We start from the raw sequence: 12,238 nt of genomic DNA, 5'->3' as shown, positions 1-12,238 counted from the left end.
TAAAAATATTCCCACATAGAAACGAGAATACAATCAATATGGTATAATGCAGAAAGCAAATAAATATAAAAATAAGCATTAACAGAAATGAGGGACAAAAAGTTACAAGGCTTATGAAGCCTAAATAGCAAAATCACAGAGCAAAGACCTGTACTATCAGTAGTGATTTTAAGTATAACTGGATTCTATCCTCCAGTCAAAAGGCAGATATTGGCAGGATGGATGAAAAAGAGCATGACCCAATTATGTGCTGTCTGCAAGACATTCACCTTAACTCAAAGATACAAGTAAGTTGTGCTTGAAAAGGTGGCATAATATATACCATGCAAGTGGTAACCAAAAGAGATATGGGGTAGCTGTAGCAATACAGGATAGACTTTAAGTAAAAAAAAAACAGTTACAAGGGACAAAGTTGATCATTATATAACGATAAATGGGACAATTCAACAGGAAGATATAACAATTGTAAATATGTGTGCACCTAACAGCAGAGCTCCAAAATATATGAAGTAAATATTGACTGATTGGAAGGGAAAATTTGACAGTTCTACATTAATAGTGGGACATTTTAACACACCACTCTTAATGATGGATAGAACATCCAGTCAGAAGATCAATAAGGAAGCATAGGACTTGAAAGATTCACTACACCAACTAGACTTAGCAGCATATAGAATACTGCATCAACAAGAACAGCATGCACCTTTTCAGGTGTACATGGATCATTCTCCAGGATAGACCATATATTCTGTCACAAAACAAGTCTCAAGTACAAAAATATTGAAGTCATATAATGCATATTTTCTGACAACAATGAAATGAAGCTAGAAATCTTTCAGTCTCCAGTGTCTTGGAGCAGCTAGAAGAAAAAATGAAAACTCATGAACTGATTCCCATACCAAACTTTAAAATCTGTTCTATAACTGCTTGTTAAAATGTACTTGGAAATTTATTGATTTTTTGTATATGTGTTATATTTCACAGTTACAAATAATAATTATATGACATAGGGACACAAAGTGAGCACATGTTGTTACAATAATTGCTCCTATATACTTGTCTGATGCAGGGTTGCCACACACTTTCAATTTGTAAAAAATGCGGTATCTATGAAGCACAATAAAGCGAAGTGTAATAAAGCAAGTTATGTCTGTACCTATCTCTATACACATATTTATCTATTTCTATTGAATCCTGGGTCTGAAACATGCCAGCTGCATGATGCATTATTTACTTTATTGTTCTGTGCTTCAGTCTATTTACCACAACAAGAAAAAGAGAAGAATGTTATTATGGCAAAAGTAAACCTATATGATCAATACCTGGTAACTCTTTTCCCTAGTAGGGAAGGATTCAGAGGAGGGGAGTTATCAGGGAGTTATCAGCATCAATTCCCAATGAACCGATGGCAGAATTAGCTCCCTTCCTCCCAATATATCTGGGAATCCACACGGCACACTCTGCATGTGTAGCAATAAAAAAGGTAACTACACTCTATATTTATTTTACTCCTACTTCGAAAATTCTTACTGTTCATATCAGTACCTGACAAACAAGAAAATAGAAGAAACTAATCTACAAGACACCATGTTAGGATGTATACCTACACTGTCTTACTTAATCCCTACAATGATACTGTAAGGTTAAAAAGATAAGGAAACTCATTTTACAGATATAAAATTGAGGCTTACAGGGGTTTGGATAATTTGTTCAAGGTCACACAGCTGGTAAATGACAGAACTGGAAACTGAACTTCCAAAACTTGAGCTCTTTTTCACTACAAGATTCTGCTAGTTGTTATTTGAATGGTTTGAGGTTCTACCCAGATGGGGAAAATCCATTTCCAGTTTAGGGAACATAGAAGTCTTCATGAAGGGCATTAAAGTATGGATAGTGGGTTTAGCTCTTCTAGAGAACACCATTTCTTCCTTTCTTCCATCTCTTTCAATAGGAGATTTATAGCTGGCTATTTATTTTCACTCATTCTACAAATATTCACTGAGCACAAAGTAAATAGAATGTTGTGGATGACTCAGGAAGGCCTCAAGTGATAACACCTGTGCCAAACCACAATAAATTCTGGATCCATCTGGAGAAATGTAAAGCAAATACTCTATGCCACAAGATGCTGAGAATTCACAAAAACATAAAATGAACTTTCCAGATACAAAAACATTTGAATTGGAAGTGAAAGATGCATTGGTCATCTGGCTTGCTTCTCCCATCTCCCCAATAATTATCATGTTACTTCTTATGGGACATGAATGGTTGATGAGGAAGTTGAACTGGTAAAGGGATGGAACTGGGAAAGAATTGTGAAATATTTCAACTGGAGAACAGTTTCAAAAGCACTTCTCTAAACTTTCTTAACATATACGCTCTTTTGGACTTGACTTGAAGTACCCAGAGCTTGCTTCTACAATGCTGGTGGTATTTAGGTCAAAAAAGTATGCAAAGATTCTGCAAGTCATACAAGCCCCAGTCTTCTCTACATTATCCCAGGATCCCAAAGAACCATAGCTACGTAAAAGAGCAGTCCAGAACATAATTTTCCTAAGATAGCCTTTGAAGCAGCTGGATCACACACAGAAATACCCTGAGAGTTGCTGCCTTTAGTTTTGATAATTTTCTTGAAAAAGGAGTCTGGATGCTGGGTAGGTTCATTCACAAGACACAACTATAAAAACGGAGGTCCAGCCAGATGAAAAATTTATTTGACTGACAAGAGTTCAGGTCCACTCTGCCTGTTTTCCCTCTTGAAGTTCTTTACAGTCATGGGATCCCAAAGTTAGATTCTCCTTTCCAGCTGTGAAATGGGAGTGTACTACTTATGTGTCTTTTTTCCTTACTGAATGTCAGTGTTGATAAAACATCAAAAGAACACACTTATAATTCCTCACAATTTTTCTTCCTCTGAGAAGAATGCTTGGGGGCCCCACTAAGGTATAAGATCCATTAGTGCAGAGAAAATGACATGAATTTACAAAAATAAAACAAATCTGGGTTTAAATTCAGGCTCTGCCACTAATTTGTCAAATGACCATGAACCAGATACTCTCCCTCTCTTTGAGCTTAAGTTTCTTCATCTTGAAATTGGGCATAATAATTACAATAACTGCCCTATAGAGCTGCTGTAAGGATTAAATGAAACAGTGATTATAAAGTACCTGTCACATGGTAAGCATAAAAAGTAGCATTTTCTATTAGTCTAAATTATAATATAAAGGAATTAGAAAATTGCTTGAGTCATAATAGATGCTCAGTACAGCTTAGATTTCCTGCCTCCTTCTCCCAATTTCACTACAAACATTCCAGGGAACACAGGTATTGCCGTGGAAGAGGTTTAGTGCTCTAACAATCTCTAGTTTAGGATAAACAACTCTAGAGCCAATGCCTAAGACCGAGAGCAAAGTGAGACTTTATGAACTGGCTTAGTGAGTTGTATTTGTCTGAGAAGCAGTAATGACTGATGAATCAAAGTTGGTTCAATGTGTAAACATCATGTAGCTTATCCCTTGATCCCTAAGGCAGTCTTTTAAGGTATTTGATTTCTTCCCTTCCCCATATATTCCCTCTTCTCATTTCATGGAGAAAAACGTCTTTGTAAGCTCATGCCAGAGAGCTATTGGATGCAAAGCCTGTGCTAACAATGGGTACAAGGAAACAATGTCCAAAATCAGTGTTCACTATAGGAACTAAATGTCAAATGGTTACCTGTCACTGAGTCAGAAAAATGCTCATTTTGAGCATTTGTCTTATTACCTTGTAACAGAGCAGTGGTAATGTGAAAAGTAACAATGAACCTTGGTTAGGAGATCAAACCAAGTTCATGTTGATGTCCTTGAAGGCACAGGTTGCAATGGCAGGAACCCTCCTGAAGACCTGGGTTCTAGTCCTGACTCTCATATTAGCATTGCTGAAAGTGACCATGTGCAATTTTTTCCCTTCTTTGGACCTCAGTAACCTCATTTTTAATGGTTACCAGAAAGATTGTAGTCAGTGACCTCCAAAGGGTTTGCCAGGTCTGAGAGCATGATTCTATTCTTTGGTTTGCCCTTGATTAGCTTGCCAGTCTTGATACTGGCCAAGCTACGGTGGGAGAATCCTTGGAGACTATCTACTTCAGGGACCTAATGGAGAAACTGAAGTTTATGAGAGGGAAAGACTAAGTCAAGGTTACCAGTTAATAGCAACTCAAGGAAAGAATATAAGTTCCTCACTCCAAGTCCAGTGGTTTGTTCATCCACCAGCCCATGTTGTCTCATCTACCTTGCTGTTTTGTTGGGAAGACATTTGTGTATCATCAATTGATTAGTAGCTCCCCAAGCTCAGATCTTGTGTCCCCTTCCAACATTTTGCGTGTGCCTTTTCCACACACTCAGCACTTATATGGGATACTCACTCAGCAATGACTTCCTATGTGTATATCGGGTTGCCACTTTGAAAAGCCCCATAACCTTTTAATGATGATGTCACCCTGATTGCAGAATAGCTCCTATCATCAAGGATCTCACTGGATGCCAAAAATCAGAATTGACATCAGTACAGTCAACAATGTCAGATAGTGAAAAAGCTTTTGATCAGAGTCAAGTTCTCATGTTTGTTGCACACCCAGCATACATGAAGTACTCTCACATATGCTCTCTTCACTTGAACACTATAGCCCAAATCCTATAAGTTAAGACTACCAGATAAGCAGCAGCAGTAATATGGTATTATACAAAATATGTTTACTCTCCAGAAAGCATTTATAAGTGTCTATTATGTATAAAGTACTCTTCTTGGCAACCTGGGCTGACAGAGATAAATGAGACAGAGTTCCTGATTTTGAAGGAGATCAGAGTTAGGTAGAGGGATATATGTTTCTCTTTCCCTTCCTACTACCACCTCCTAGACTTTGCACATGCCAAGAACATCCTCTACCTATCACCTGGCTAACACATTTTTTCCAGGAAACCTGTGAATCCTAAAATCTGAGCAATGATTACCACATCTGTTCTCTTCCAAGATCCTGCCTCTCCCTTATCTGAGAACTGATCTTCCTGAGTTGTAATCTTCTGTCTACTGGTCTGTCTCTCCCATTAGACAAACTGATCCATAAGGGCAGTATTGCAACTTTCTTATTATTAAATCCCAATCCCTTGACATAGTGCTTCCTACAGAGTAAATGTCAATTATTAAAAATGGAATAAATGCACCATGTCTTATATATACGCATATCTTGAAAGAACTCAGGGAAGGAGCCTGACCAAGGGTGAGATGATCCTCTATCAGAAATAGAATCTGTGCTGGCAGCATTGTCAGTGGTAGGCAGCTTTTGGAATGGGTTTCTGCCTTAATATCATAGGCTGCTCAAAGCAAATATCAGTAAATAGGTCTGCTTTAAACAATGGAAATTCATTAGCTTACAGTTTGAGGCCAAAAGAATGTCCAAATCAAAATGTCATCAAGGTAATGCTTTCTTCCTGAAGACCTGTGATCCTGGGCTCCTCTGTTACATGACAAGGCACATGACAACGTCTGCTGGTCTCTCCCTTCTACTGGGTCCCACTGATTTCAGGTTCTTGTTTTCTGTAGTTTCTTTCTTTGTCTGAATTTCATTCTCTTATAAAGGACTCCAGTAAGAGAATTAAGACCCATCCAAAGCCACACCTTAACTAAAGTAACCTCATCAAAAGGGTTTACTTACAATATATTTGCAACCAGAGGAATAGATTACCTTTAAGAATTTGATTTTCTGGGGTATATACAGTTACAAACCACCACAGTTTCCCACCTGACCCTTACCTTCATGCACATGTTTCTTATCATTCAAGGTCAAATTAATATGCCACTAACTTTATGAAGGATTTACCAGGACATCTGGATGGATATGTGCTCCAACCTTTAGAATTACACAGGCATGTACTCAAACCCTATGTCTAATACTTCCTAACCATGTTACCACAGCCACATCCCTTAACTTCTCTGAGCTTTAGTCTCCTCATCAAACAAGGGCAGTAACATCTACTCAAAGGTTTGCTGGAAGAACTCAATTAATTCATACATAGGAATCACTAGGCACGTTATGGGTTCCCCCAAGAATTATCGTCTTTCCATCCATATCCTACTTCAAAGCTCCCACAGAAAGTATTATCTTTTTCCTCTGACCCAAAACAATACTGGGTTTTTATTCAGTCTTGCTAGAGCCTTACCAAATTTATTGATCTTAAAAGAATCAACTCTTTGTTCAATTGATTCTATCTAATGTTTTAAATTTCATTTATTTCTGTTCTGTTCTTCATTATTTCCTTCCTTTTGCTTGATTTAGGTTTATTTTTCTAGTTTCTTGAGATGGGAGTTTAGAGTATAGATTTGAGACTTATCCCAATTCTTGGTGCTATATTTTTTCCTCTTAGCTCTGCTTTAGCTTTGTTGAAAAAAACTGGTAACAATTTATTTTTATTTACAGTCAGTTCAGTGTATTTTTAAATTTCTTTAGAAATTTCCTCTTTGACCCATGGATTATTTAGAAGTATGTTGTTTAGTTTCCAAATGTTTAGCAATTTCCTGTTTTACTTCTGTTGTTTCCAGTTTGATTGACTATGGTCAGATAACATAGTCCATAATTTCAATTATCTTAAATTTGCTTAATTTTTTTGATGACTCAGGATATGTTCTATCTTGGTGAGTGTTCCATGGGTGCTTCAAAAAGAATGTGTAGTTTGCTATTGTTGGATGGGGTTTTCTATAAGTGTTACATCCTGTTGGTTGAAGGTGTTGTTGAATTCTTCTATATGCTTTTTTCTTTTAATTGTTGTATTTTGACTACTTAATGCCATTATTGACATATTATGGCTTGAATCTGCCATTTTGTGGTTTCCTGTGTGTTCCTTCTGCTTTTCTTCACTTTCTTTTCCTTTTCCTGATTTCCTGTGGATTATTTAAACATTTTATATAATTCAATTTTAATTTGTCTGCAGTGTATCTATTGATATGGTTTATTCAGGGTTTGTTCTATGTAGTTGAATTTAGAAAATTCAAGAGTAGAAGGATAGTTTAATATATTTACTCATATTTTTAATCATGTTGTTGTTCTTCCTTCCTGGTCTGCCAAGATTCCTTCTTTCATAAATTCTTTTATGTTTCAAGAATTTCCTTTAACCAATTTTTTTAGCATAGGACTGCTAGTGATAAATATGTTTCCTTCATCTAAGAATGTCATGATTTCCCCCTTCATTTCTGAAAAATATTTGCACTGGGTACAGCATTCTGGGTTGATAATTATTTTCTTTGAGCACTTGAAACATCTTGTCCCACTTCTTTCTGACTTCTGAGTTTTCTAATGAGAAATCCAATGTCATTCAAATTATTCTTCCCTTATAGGTGAGGTGTTGTTTCTCTCTTCTTGCTTTCAAATTTTTCTCTCTGACTTTAGTTTTCTGAAGCTTGATTATGATGTATTGTGGGAAGGATTCTTTGGGTTTAATCTGTTTCAGGTTTCCTTAGCATTTTAAATGTTTAAGTTTATGCCTTTTGTCAAATTTGGGACATTTTCTATCATTATGTTTTCAAATAACTTTTCAGCCCGCACTCTTTATGATCTCTTTCTGTGACTCCAATGACATGAATGCTAGATATTTGGTTATTTTCAGTTTTCTGAGGCACTGTTCATTTTCATTTACTTCTCAAGTCTATAAACTTTCTTTTGTTCATAGTAGATGGTTTCCATCAATCAATTTTTATGTTTCCTGACTTTTTAATCTATTATTTTCATTCTGCTATTGAACCCCTTCAGTGACGTTTTGAACTCAGTTATTGCATTTTTCAGTTCAACAATTCCATTCATATATTTTATTTCTTTGCTGATATTTTCTATTTTTCATTTGTTTCAAATGTAATTTCTCACTAAAACACTTTTATAATGGCTGCTTTATAATCCATATCAAATAATTCTAACATCCATGTCATCTCAGTTGTGGTTTCTGTTGATTGTCTTTTCTCATTCAATTTGAGATTTTCCTCTTTTTTTTTCATTGAGTTATTTTCACTTGTATCCTGAAAAATGGTGGGGATCTAATTATAAAGCTATGGTTTTCTGGATCTTATTTAAATCTTCTATTTTAGCAGATCACCCCTATGCCAGAATGGGAATGGGGATGCAACCTCATTACCATTGAATAAGGGTAGAATTCCAGGATCCCCACTCAGAATCCACTGGCACCACCCTGAAAATTAAGGGGAGGGCTTCCTCATTACCCCAAACAGAGTAGTTTCCCCTGAACCTTCACTAACTCAGAGTGAGGGAAAAACGAAGATTTTTTCCCCATGATGTTTGATTGCAATAGAGTAGGTTCTATCAAAAAGGTTTCTGTCTGGAGAGAAAATTGTGGAAATATGGCAGAGTATAAAGCTCCAGGAATCAATCCCTCCACCAGAACAACTGCTATAAAGTCAGGAACTGTCTGAAACAACTATTTCAAAATTTCAGAGAACAGTAGAAAACAAAGTATACAAGGAAGAGTAGGAACAAGAGAGTGGTAAAATACAGTAAAAACTAGTAAACTGCTCTCTCCATGTGTCAGTTACTGGTACCTATCTCCCACTCTCATTTTAGGCCACCATTGGGTCCAGACCCTGGCTGGCTTGTTGGTGACAGAAATGACATAAAAATCCATTTCACCAAGATCAGGGGTAAGCACAGCTGACAGGTGATCGTGACAGCTTTTGATTAGTGACATTAGATTGCTGGGGGTCCAGCTCTAATGTGGCCATTTTTTTCAACCCACCCCTGTCAAAGGAGGCTGAAGAGATGTAAAGATGCTACACTTCATCAGAGCTTCAGGGGGCAGTTGAACGGCTATATTTCCTGGGAAGTTCATGAGAGTACGGTGTTGGGGAGCTATGGAAGAAGCTCCTGGCATCTTTCCTAATCCATTCTCCAGGGCAGTTTGGAAGAAGTCTGTGCCCTTTTGGTGGATAGCTGGGTTTGTTCTGGCTGGAAAAACTGACTTAGGAAAGTACCTCTGGCATGCCCCCTGCCCAAAATTTGACCTACAGGTAAAAGTAGTTTGAAACAACAAATGCAATGTAAGGAACTATTGAAGCAGACAGCCTTGGGCAAAGGTCTACCTGCTTTAAACATCTAGGAGTGGGAGAGGGCTACCTCCTTGGAAATAGAAGGAGCATCCAAATTTCTGTTAATAGGGGAACTCAAAAGCAACTAGCAAGCACAGTCCAGGACAAGACACAGGCCTAAAAAAGACAGGGAAGATGTTGAACTTTGCATTAATCTTTGCACACCTTCCTGGTAGGAGGCTGAAACTCAAAAGAATCTCTGTCATATTACCAGCTGGTTACAAGATCAAGATACACATATCTCAAGTAATAAATCCCAGATTAACCATTTTTAAGTATTAAAATGCAGAGTGTGCAACAAAAGATTACAGGGCAAATGAAGAAGCTGGAAATGAAGGCCCAACCAAGGGAAGAGGATAAGAATCCAGAAAACATCACCGAAGAAGACCAGACTATGCACATACTGAATAAAGTTTTTTTTTTTAAAGTGTTTAAGCAGATGAAGGAAAGTACAGAAGGAGAAGAAAGGAGCAGAAGGAATATTCAGCAAAATAATTGCAAGGAACTTCCCAAACTTAGCAAAAGACGTGAATATGCACATTCAAGAAGCCCAGAGAACAATAAACAGGATAAACATAAAGAAAACTACATCCCATAAACTGATAAAAAACTGTTGAACACAAAGGACAGGAAGGGAGTTCTGAAAGCTGCAAAGGAACAGCAACATGTCTTGCATAGGGAGCCCTAATTAGATTGAGTGTGCCAATTTTTCATCAGCAACAATGGAGGCAAGAAGGTAGTGGGTCAAAATACTTAAAGAGCTGAAAAAAGAAAACAACTGCCAATCAATAATTTTATATTCGGTGAGACATTCTTTCAAAAATGAAGTAGAGGTCCAGAAGCGTGTAATTCAGGTGTTCTTGTTTGGCAGGAGGGGCCGTCTCTGCACTCGTTGTCTGCACTCCCAGTCTGGCTCACTGTCCTGTGCTCACAGTCCAGGCCTGGATCAGAAGCGTTTAATGCTCCAGCCATACTATTTAGGCACTCACAGCCTGAGCACTACAATCAACGCAACTCTGGCAGCTACCTCTTCAAACAGTCCCTGAAGAATGAGGCCTGCCTGCAGCCCTTGCAGTATGGGCTGTCTGCCACCACATCCCCTGCCGTGAGGCTGCAGGAAGAGAGGTTGACCTACCTCAACCAAGGTCAGTCTTATGAAATCCGACTCCTAGAGAATCTGGAGCTGGGAAACTTTCAAGATCTGAACACAAAGTATGTTAAGAGCATCACCCGCCTGCTTTTCCATGACCACCAGCTGCCGGTACACAGAGTACCAGCAGCTGGAAGGCTGGCAGTCAGAGACCGGATCCTGGACATTGGTATTTCACGGCCTATTGGTGTCTTGGACCTCAGGGCAATCCCCATCCAGATGAACACACACTGTGGAGTTTTTGTAGGACCTTTTGAAGAGAGGCTCTGCATTCATTCAGGTGCACTGCATCAGCAAGGACTTCACCCCAAGGAAGCATGGGGGTGAGAACAAGGTGCCTTTTTGCATGCAGATTGATACATTTAGCAGAAGAGAACCAGGTATACAGGGATCACTTGCACTCAGCCATCCTCCAGATCAAGGGGTTCAAACCAAAGGGAGCCAACCAGAAGCAGAAGACTGATTGGGTGAAGATGGAGAAAAGAACCATCCTAGAAAAGAAATACCAGCCATCATATGAGAATACCATCCTCACAGAGTGCTCTCCATGACCTGACACAGCCTGCCAGGGGACCAATACCCTGTCCCCAAGCCACAACGAATCACCCAAACAACTTTTATGTTGGCCAAGGCAACAACTCTCTGACTCACTCAGTGGAGACCTTCCCTGTGGGCAGTGGCTACCTGCAACAAGTTCTCACTGATCTTCAAGCTCTTCACCAGTTTTTCAGGTTCTGACTTGCTGAAGATGTCTGGAGATGCTTTGGTTCAGATCTGTAGTCCTGCAGGTGGGATTTGGTTCTTCAGTGCCATCAAGGACAGGACTGTAAGGCCAAAGATGACTATCTATCTCTGCTAGAAATTGAACATAACCAAGTTCCCCTGCACCAGAAGCAGAATGTCAGTGGGGACAGCAGTCTGTGTGTGAACCATACCATATTTTTGGAAGAGATGACTGCCTTGGAGTTCATTGGGAAGATTGCAAATCTGTGCAGCATCTCCCCCCAGTACATCCACCGAATGAATATATGGCAGGAGCCCATGGGCATCCATGTGGTGGCAAGTAAAGAGATGGTATAGAATTTCCAAGATAAATTTGTTTTACCCTTAGCACCTTAAAAGCTGAGAGCAATGACAGCTACATCATCCTGAAATGTGGACTCTGAACAGAAGTAAGTTGTGTGCCTGACTCCAACTCCAGCACTCAAGACTCCTCTTGTATGTAAAAGTTGTGCCACTGTAAGGTATGGCCTCGCCTGGCCATCTGAGGCTAGAAGGAACATGGCTGAGTCTATGACAGACACAGATCATCCACCAGCAGAATCCTATGGACACAGAGCCTCTAGCATGCAGAAAGCCAGTGGCTTCTCTCCCGTTTTCCTACACCAACTTTTGAACCACTTGTTCTTTTTCCCAATCCTGAAATTCTAAACAGGCAAATGGGAGACACCTCCTCTGAAACCTCTTACCCCCTTAGTGGGAAGTTAGTTCATTGGGTATCTTGGTGCCACTTGCATAGGTTCTTTCTGAGCAATCCTTTGCCTCACCAACAAACCTTCAGCTTTTACCTAGTAATTGACCCCCTTGGCCAGGTGCACACTGAGCAGTGCCTATTGCTACCAATCTCTTGTCTTCATGTGTTTTTCCCTTCTCAGGGACCCTCGCGAGGGTCTATCTTTCCTCTTCTTCCATGGACTGATGGAAGAGGGGGTTATTTCCACACCTCTACATCGTCCATCATTACCTTGTTTCTTAGAATTTGCTCCTGCAAAGACCAGAGCTGGTGTCATATCTTCATTGGCACAGTAGACACCACAATGTACATGTAGGACCCATCACACGGATGTTAGTTTTGAAGCCCCTCATGGCAGAGAATGACCATTTTCAGGCACATTCTCATGAGCAGAAAAGAGATGTGAATGAAATGCTGCCTCTTGAGCCACTCTAGAATAATAGTATTTTCTAAACAAT

The 12,238-nt window shown here is 39.1% G+C and overlaps 1 pseudogene; it reads left to right on the top strand.

Moving 5' to 3' along the window:
• The first annotated feature begins 218 nt into the window (after positions 1–218).
• Positions 219–11,433, top strand: LOC143671990 (transcription factor CP2-like protein 1 pseudogene; annotated as a pseudogene).
• Positions 11,434–12,238: the final 805 nt, after the last annotated feature.

Source organism: Tamandua tetradactyla, chromosome X (genome assembly GCF_023851605.1).
Source record: "Tamandua tetradactyla isolate mTamTet1 chromosome X, mTamTet1.pri, whole genome shotgun sequence".
NCBI lineage: Eukaryota > Metazoa > Chordata > Mammalia > Pilosa > Myrmecophagidae > Tamandua > Tamandua tetradactyla.
Note: the sequence above shows the minus strand (reverse complement) of the source record. Positions and strands in the feature narration are given on the sequence as shown.